The following is a 10,000-nucleotide window of genomic DNA, read 5'->3' as shown; positions in this document are numbered from 1 at the left end:
AGCAGTTCATACAGTCTACCTGGATCTGGCAAAAGCCTTCGACACAATACCCCACTCAGGCATCATAGACAAGCTCAACAGCTTAAATGTAAACCCGTTTGTCACAAGATGGGTTGCAAACTGGCTAAAGGACAGAACCCACAAAGTCAGAATAGCTGGAGCTATGTCAGACTCGAAGCCAGTCACAAGTTGAGTCCCACAGGGCTCTGTCTTGGGACCCCTCTTGTTCGGCATTTATTTCTCAGACATGCAGGCAAACATAGGGTTGTTGTGGCTGACAAAGTTTGCAGATGACTGCAAACTAGGTGCCATAGTCGATACACCAGCTGACACATGCATCCTTCAGAAGGGCCTCACAGAAACAGATGACTGGTGCCAGAGTCATGGCCTTAAACTAAATGCCAAAAAATGTATAGTCATCCCCTTTGGAAAAAACAAAGTACCCACAAATTACCACATAGGTGGTAATCCATTAAAACGGAAAAGTAATCAGAGACCTGGGGACCCAAGTTGACAGTGACCTCTCATTTGACACCCATGTCGCCAAAGTGGTTAGAAAGACCTTCCACCTTGCCCACCTTATCATGAAGGGATTCACATCCAGATCAAAGGATGTCATTGTACCCTTATATTCCTCCCTTATCAGGCCTATGATTGAGTACAATGCCCCATTTGGTATGTACCTCACCCGGCACCTGCAGCAGCTGGAGAGACCCCAAAAGTACCTTACCAAGAGGATCAAGGGTCTTCAGCATATGTCATATGCTGCCAGACTAAAAAAGCTCCAGCTCTATTCGGTAGCATACTGCCTGCTCAGAGGTGATCTGTGCCTGACGTACAAGGCCATGTCCAATTCAGAATTAATGGACATGCTCCACCTCAAAAAATCCAAATCCATCAAAGCCACGAGAGCTACAGATCTAAACCTCAGCACAAGTATGAATAGGACATGCTGAAGGGACAGATTCATAACCCAGAGGCTTCCCGCACTCTGGAACAGGATACCAGTCCATGTTAGGCAGAGCCCCTCACTGACTCTCTTCAAGAGAAACCTTGACGAATGGATGGGTGATCGTAGGTTTACCCCGGGGGTCATCTCTGTGTCATTGCTAGTCAGAGGCACAGTAAACTAAATTTAATTTGTACACTTTTGTATCATTACATGGGGTGGCGAAAGCCACATACACTATGGCTAGGCTTATAAATGCCCTAGGGCAGATAGCCTAGTACTATACTATGAAACTATGAAACTATGAGATAACTACCATCACTACATTCAAGTAATTGCTAACTGCCACATTCTGATTATTCTAACTGATAACAATGCTTTGCCCCCCCTACAATATTCTACTAACTTAAAAATTACTGTTAAAAACATCAACTAAAGGAAAAAACAATCTTCCTATGACTGTATGCATAAAGATAGTTGTACAACAACATACATCCATTGAACTCACCATATATAACAATGGCACAACCATATTTATGTTCAATGATAGATGATGTATAACCCCATTACATCCTTCCTTAAGTCTATTTGAATGGCTGTGTGATGTTGATATTCGGTATTTATTGAAATATAAATGAAATGTTGAATATAACATTACTAAGGAAGAGATGAGTTTATTAGAATTGCTTTGTAATTCCTCTGTTAGGGTCATGCATCCGGATAAGGGGGGTGGGTTGGTTGTCATGGAGGAAGAAGACTACAATAGGAGGATGGAAGCCATTTTGGCATCTGAAACCTATGGGGACATTTCAAAAAATGAGTTGAATTTGAATGTAGCCCGAGTACGTTCCTGTTTTGAGGATATGTTTATCAATGGTGTCATCAATGTGGACATTTTTAATTACATCTCCATGCTTAATCCAAAGATACCAGTGCTGTTTGGGAATCCTAAGATTCATAAGAATGTGCATGATCCCCCCATGCGACAGCTTGTTAGTGCAAGGGGTAGTGTGACTTATGCTGGAGCTAAGGTGGTGGATACAATTTAGAAAAAAAATTTATCCAGTAAGCCCCATATTTCCAAGGATTCCTGGTCATTTTTGGCCAGGGTGAATAAAATACCTTTCAACTCAGAGAATAATTTTCTGACAATTGATGTCATGGATTTGTATTCCTTGATTCCTCACTCCATTGCGTTGGAATGGATCCACACTATTATGATAACCAAGCAGGCGCCTGCTGGGGATATATTAATGGTGAGGGAGTTATTGGATATAGTTCTGACTTGTAATTTTGTTTCATTCAATAAACGTTGGTTCCACCAATGGGTAGGGGTCCCTATGGGGTCCCCATGTGGGGCCAGTGTAGCCAATTTAGTGATGACATACTAGGAGAGAGAGTTTGTGTTCCCCCATCCCACAATTATTGAGAAAACACAACTGTATACCCGATTCCTGGATGATATTTTTATCATCCGGTAGGGGTATAAGGAAGTGGCTGATTCCCTGGTAACAAATTTTAATGATTTCACAAGCTTTTTGAGATTTACTTCAAATTTTTCTAAAGATAGAATTGTTTATTTGGATGTGGAATTATATAAGAATTTATCACAGGGTTGTTTTATAGCCAAAATTCACTGTAAACAAACTTGGTCTAACAGTTATTTACACTTTGAGAGTAACCATCCCTACTCCCAGAAGAGATCAATTGTTAAGGGACAACTGGTCAGGGCGGCAAGGATGGTATCAATGGATAGAGACTTCCTGGAAGAATGTGACTTCATTCGAGGTCTTTTTCTGAACAGGGGTTATCTGAGTCAATTGATTACCGATCTGACCAAGGAAGTTTGTTCTAAAAGGGAGAATGGGTTGGCAGACCATCCCATTTTCATTTCATCTATTACTAAAACTACCACCCCTTATCCATGTAGTTTTATCACCACTTTTAACGTAGATGCAGGGGATATCTTTTCCATCATAAAGAAAAACTGGCCATTATTACTGCCAGAGTTGCATAGTACTTACCAGTCAGGTAATACCCCAAAAGTGGTGTTTAGGAAGGGGTTGAACTTAAAGAAGATCTTATAAATGAAACCGAAGTACTCCTTAGCTAGAGCAGGGATGTTTAAATGTAATATGTGTAAATATTGTCGCTTTGTGAAAGCAGGGACCTTTTTCATAGTTGGGAATTCCAAATACAATATTAGGGGAAGGTTTAACTGTACCAGCTTGCATGTGGTCTATCTAGCTAGGTGTTCCTTATGTCCAGTGTTTTACATAGGTAAAACCAATAGGAAGTTACAGGAATGCCTATATGAGCACCTTTATGCCATCAAAAAGGAGAAAATGGAAAATGCATTGGCCAAGCACATTAAAGAGTACCCCAATCATGAATTTAATTTTTCAGTGATTGATCAGGTAGTTCCTGCAGATAGGGGAGGCCCAGAATCTTTATGTTTGGAACAAAAAGAGTTATTATGGCAGTTAAAATTAGAGGCTTACCATCACCCGGGGTTAAATGGAATGTTATCAATTTCTTGTGTTTTGAAATTAAGGAGTTTGGTGAGATGAGTTTATAGTTTATGAATTATTTTATTATATGCATAGTTGATGATGGTTTGATGTTTTTACAATGTACATAGTAAATTTATGTTCCGTTTAGGTTGAGCCCTTGCTACAGAGGAGCATTTATTAGTCTCTATGTCTTTAAAGATTTTGTTTGATTGAAGACACTTGTTTTCCATTCAGTTTTAATGAGTATTTAAGTATGTAATGTCATGGTGATGTATTTTAACTTTCTGAAGAAGTTGGTGAGGAGTCACCAATGAAAAGCTTATTGTTGTGAGCTTAAAATAAATTCCATTTGAGCATCTTATCCTTATTGGCGTACGTATTCATCATTTTATTATCCAAGGTGTTGTGGTGCATCGTTTTGCTGGCTTCCTTGCTTTGAAGTTTGGTTTGGTTGTGTTCATTTCGAGAGTTATCCCTGAACTCCTAACAAAAACCCAAAAATCTTTCCTTGACATAGAAAACTATCTGTCTGATTACCAACTTATACTCAACCCAAATAAAACAAAGCTTATGCTATTTTCAAGTAAAAAAAAAAAATCACCTGATCGCCTGCTGCCATTTATCATCTACTCCTCCAGTAATGCCAAAATTGAACCTTTTGACCACACCAAGCTTCTTGGGATTACTATTGACAATGGTCTAAAATGTGACAAACACTTAGGTTCATAGGTTCATAGGTTGGCACTAGGCTATCGGCCCTAGGGCCTGTACAAGCCTAGCCATAACAATTCCCTGGATATTTCTTCCCACAATATTTACTTCTCTGGACCCCTGTCTAGCAGAGCAACTGACATGATCCCTGGGGTGAATTTCCTATCTCCCATTCAGTCATCAAGGTTCCTTTTGAAGAGGGACAAGGAGGCGCTCTGCTTGATATGTATGGGCAGTCTATTCCAGAGTATGGGGAGTCTCTGGGTCAGGAACCTATCCCTCCAAAATGTTTTGTTCATTGTGATGACAAGGTTTAGATCCCTGGAGTGTGTGGCTCTGAGGGATTGGAATTTCTTTAAGTGGAGCATGTCCAACAGCTCAGGGTTTGATATGGCCTTGTATGTTAAGCAGAGATCGCCTCTGAGTAGATGATATGCCACAGACTATAGCTGGAGTTTTTTTTAGATGGTCAGCATATGGCATCTGCTTTAGGCCTGTGATTCTTTTAGTGAATATTTCTGTGGCCTTTCCAGCTGTTGCAGATGTCTTGTGAGGAACATACCAAACGGGGCATTATACTCTATAATGAGTCTAATGAGGGATGAGTACAGTGGGACAATGACCTCTTTTTTTCTGGATGAAAAGCCCTTAGTGATGAGGTGTGCCACATAGAAGGATTTCCTGATTGTTGTGGCGATGTGGTTATCGAAAGTGAGACCACTGTCCACCTGTGTCCCTAAGTCTCTCATCACACTTTCGATGTTTAGTGTACTGCCACCTATGTGGTAATTCATGGGTATGTGTTTTTTTCCAAAGGGGATAACTATACATTTCTTGGCATTAAGCTTGAGCCCATGGCTTTGGCACTAGGCATCTGTTTCTGTAAGGCCCTTTTGTAGAATATCCACATAATTTGGGGATTCAATAATGGCTCCCAGTTTGCAGTCATCTGCGAACTTTGTTAGCCATTGTCCCTCATTGTTGACCTGCACTTCAGAGAAGTAGATGTCAAACAAGAGTGGTCCCAGAACTGAACCCTGAGGTACTCCACTTGTCACTTGTCTGGAGCTGGATTTGGAGTCGGCTACTTTTACAGTCTGGGTTCTGTCAGTAAGCCAGTTGGCAACCCATCGAGTGATGTAGGGATTTATGCCCAGCTTAGTAAGTTTATCTATGATTCCAGAGTGGGGGATGGTGTTGAAAATCTTGGCGAGGTCCAGATAGGCTGTCTGGACTGACTTACCCTCATCCAGAGCTCTGGAGACTGATTCAAAGATGTCAATCAGATCCAGGAGACAAGATCGGCCCTTCACAAACCCAAACTGGGTGGGGTCCAGTGTTTGAAAGTTTCCAATGTCTTTGTTTATAAGTTCCATAATAATGCGTTCCATGCCCTTGCAGATCAGGCTTGTCAGACTGATGGGACGGTAGTTCCCAGGATCCAAGGTGGATCCCCCCCTTGTGGAGTGGGGAAACTGTGCGCTGCTCAGTGGGCATGAAGCCTGAGGTGGGGCTATGATTAAACATGACACTTAGGGGAGGTGCCAGTTCATTTTGTAGTTCATGTAGTACACAGCCTGGGATGTCATCTGGTCCCATGGATGCTGTATTCTTAGCTTTGGAGAGTGCGGATTCTACCTATGTGTGGCCATGATTACTGGAATTTGGCAATCTTTTGGAATTGAGATGGGCCCTTTAGGGGGTGAGAGGGGGGTGACATTGGCACTAAATCTATCTGCCAGGATATTGGCAATATCCTTGGGATCAGTATATTTAATGCCATTCTGTTGTAGCTCAGAGCAGATCTGAGCATTGCCATTTAGATTCTTGACTTAACTATGGAATGCCTTGTGGTTGCCTTTGGAATCTTTGGCAATTTTATTTTCGTAACTAGCTTTTGAGGATTTTATGAGGGATCTCAGCTTCTTACTGTGCTGGTGAGGGAGTTTTTTGCATCCTGGGATTTTCCACTTTTCTGCAACAGTTTCTTCCTTCTGTTGTATAGCTTGTTTATAGCAGGGGACCACCAGATTGGCTTCCTTTTTTTGGAGAAGAGCATCTTAGTTCTATTTGGGATGGCACAATTCATGCACGAGTGGATGTGCTCATACAGTGTCTTAGTGTAGGATTCTGCAGTCGAACTTTCAGATCCCATCTGCATGGGTGTCATGAAGTTTGTCACTTCTGACTTCAGTAGAATGAAGTTGGCTTTGGAGAAGTTTTTTAAGGAGGTTTCCTTACTGGGGGTGAGATGTGGATGTCAATGGTGATTTGCTTATTGTCAGACCTGACCAATGAGGGGGTGACCACTGGTGTGGAGCATATATCTCCCATGTTGGTAATGACCAGGTCTAGGATATTGGAGCCCCTGGTTGGACAATGGATTAGTTCATCCAGGGCGTTGGAATTTATGAATTTCAAGAACCGTTGGGAAAAGGAGTTGGTACCCGAGTAGTTTTCCCAGTTAATGACAGGGTAGTTGAAATCACCCAGTATTAGGGTGTTTGGTTGTATCTTAATATTTTCCAGTATGTTTAGAAAGGTGTAGTGAGAATCTTGGGGCATAGTGAGGGATCTGTAGCAAGCTACAGTTTGGATTGCAGTCTTACCCAGTATTAGTTGCACCTGGAGAATTTCAGATGCATTGTGTTGGGCAACTAGCATGGAGGTGTGAATATCCTTGGTGAATATGGACACTCCTGCACCTTTAGTGTTTCAGTCTTGGTTTTGTGGCCGAAAAGTCTGGTAACAGTTGTAGCCTGGTATTGCAGGGGTGCTCTCTGGAGCCTTGAACCAGGTCTCAGTTACTGCACAGATATCGATGTTCTCTATTTTTAGGAGTGTCTTGAGAGAGTGCATTTTGAGGTTTAGACTTCTAACATTGAGTAGCATTACCTTCAGATTTTGCATGCTTGTATCTGTTATGGTGGTGATTTTATCCTTTGTACCTTGCCTAAAAAAGGCACTATAGGGGTGGCAAGAGCTTTAGCCAGTAACCTGAATCACAGGGGTGACAGGTACAGTCCACCTCTGGCAAAGCATCGTGGTTTGTCGATTATGTCTTCCCAGGCAGACTTAGCCCTAACCATCAAAAAACTCCACATCAGAGTAGGTTTGCAATACAGAGCCAAGCCATTTCATACCCAAACATCCAAGCAATCCATAGCCAGAACACATCTACTCTCCATCCTTCTGTCTGCCTCCCCCATCTTCACAAACCTTAAAAAATGACTTAGATAAACTAGAAGCTTGTGTAATAAAATATCCAGATTCTCTACAAACCTCTCTTACAGATCACACCACTGCCTTTCCCTCCATCAACTTGGACTGAATTACCAAATCTCCTATTCTTGAACCAATTAAATATCATTCACTCCATTCTTCTCCAATCAAATAACTGCCCTGCACTCAGAAACTTAGTTCAGCCTTACACCAACTGCAGAGCACTAAGATCATGCAACAAACTGCTACTAAAAGTCACTAAGGCCAACAATAGCTTCGGAGATTCTATGTTCTCCAACACAATATCCAAGATATGGAATTCCATTTCACAGCACATACTTAATGCTGCCAATTCAGCCAAATTTAAACTGCTCTTAAGGCACAACCTAATAAACAACTGGCTCCGCTGATGCACTATTCCAGGACTCCAGGATGAGCCCCCCACACACGCACACTTCAAGCAACTTCCAACCTTATTTTTTTTTCCTGTTCACTGTTCCATAAACCTTCTTTGTTCTACTAACTATATTTCTTATTTAACTCTGGAGATGTGTCTAGTTCATTTTTGATAGCTCACAAGACAAAAATTTTGCTCCAGATATTGTCTCCTTTGTAACTTCATATATGTCTCTAATTTTGCCTTCACTTTATTTTGCATTCTTGTATATGTTTAAATTTATGACTGTAGCATTATGTCTTAATTTTTGTTACTATGCAAATATATTTGTCAATGTCTATAAATTTTTATTAGTAGAGCTTTGCTCCTTGGGCCTCCTCAAAAATGGGCCTCTGGCCTAGTCAGACACTCCCAGTAAACAAATAAATATCAGCACTGTACCAGGATGGAGAAGCACAATTGTCCTTTATAATAACAAAACAGTTTATTCAATTACGTAGCTGCACACACACATACATACATACACACACACACACACACACACACACACACACACACACACACACACACACACAGATATGCAAGCTGTTTTATACCTCTTTATGTAGCCCTTCCCCACATTAAATAAACTTGAGAAAGTAGAACCCTTCCAAAGTTCCATTTGTCTAGAACTTAATTTAGAATCACATAAAGACACATTCACTGCTCTGGGAAGGTCAAATTAAACTCACACAAACCCAAAAAGAGAATCACTCTGTTTAGGTTCTATTATTATCACAGAAGTGAAAAGATACTATTAGCTTTCATCTGGGACTCATATGCAGAACCTCTAGCATACTATGCAGGTGTCATTTCCACTGAATTGACTGGAGCCTCTGTATAGATAGGTGTTTTTGTTTTTCCATAGCAATGTTAAACTTTCATTTAGGAAACTCCCAGCATGGTGATAAAAGTCAAATTACAAGCATGCTCACACCATATCTCTCAACTTCTTACTGCAAGAAATCTGGTCAAAGCCTGACAAAATGGGGGGACAAAGGCCCAGAAATAGGGACACATTAAATATTTCTTATAAACTTACAAAGTTGCTAGAGTAACAGAAATTGTGTTAACATACATTTTCTGCACAATTTGAAGTCTGAAACTCAAATGGATGTCATTATTTGGTGATTTCAATCCTCAGATCATCCCAGTGATTTGCCAGAAAAACAAAAATTTTATGAAGAACAGACCAAAAATATGAGGCAAAAGTCTGGACATTCTGCGAAATTCTGAACAGTTGAGAGGTATGACTCACACAAATACAAAAAAAGCCCTCTGCTCGGACAATCTTGGAATCACAGAGGTGAAAGACTAATATTAGCACTCATTTAGGAACTGAACACAAGGGGCCAGATTCAGGAAGCCTCCGTGTAAGAGTTATAACTCTTACACGGAGGCTGCAGTTAAACTGTGTGATGTCAGCATGTCATGCATATGCATGAGGTGCATGAGGCATGCTGAATCACACCAGTAACTCTTACACGGTCCGTGTAAGAGAGTAGGGGGCGTGTCTGTAGGCTAAGCTCTGCAAGTGGACACGCCCCCGGAAAACTATAATGGCTGAAAGTAAACAGCCACGAGAAAGGCCATGAAAATGTGAATAAACACACTATACAACACATGCCCCGACTGGCCATCAGTGTATAAAGTGAAGAGATGTCATAAAAGTAAATGAAAACCTTTTTTTTGTTAAACCCGTAAATGTTTGCTACTGTGTGCTGGTGTGCTACTAGCAATCACAGTTAGCAGTCAGGGGAAAAGGATATAAGAACTAAATATGCAAAGTAAGCCAAGAAATAATAGCTTAGTGGTAGAGTACCGCCCTATGTGTAGGCAAGCAGGGTTCGAGCCCCTACAACAACCTTTTTTATTTTTGTAAATAAGCACTAAAAGCCCCCAGACAGTATTGTACAAATGTAAATGTATTCCTTTTGTAAAATGGAATGAAACAGAGCATATATTTTGAAGTAACATAAGAATAAAAATAGTCAGAAATGTACTGATAGCTAAGCTGCCGTGAGGCAGAGTGCCCGTAGCCGAGTAGTGTTTAAAAAGCTGCAAACTGCGTGCCCGTTGCCAAGCAGCGGATAAACAGGCTGAAACTGTGTGCAATTAGCTGAACATGTGTCACTAGCCAATTCAGATTTATCCCAGCGCACACCGTTT

The sequence above is a fragment of the Protopterus annectens genome, chromosome 3.part1, assembly GCF_019279795.1.
Source record: "Protopterus annectens isolate FY-2018-M chromosome 3.part1, PAN1.0, whole genome shotgun sequence".
Taxonomy (NCBI): Eukaryota; Metazoa; Chordata; order Ceratodontiformes; family Protopteridae; genus Protopterus; species Protopterus annectens.
This window is presented reverse-complemented; position numbering follows the sequence as displayed.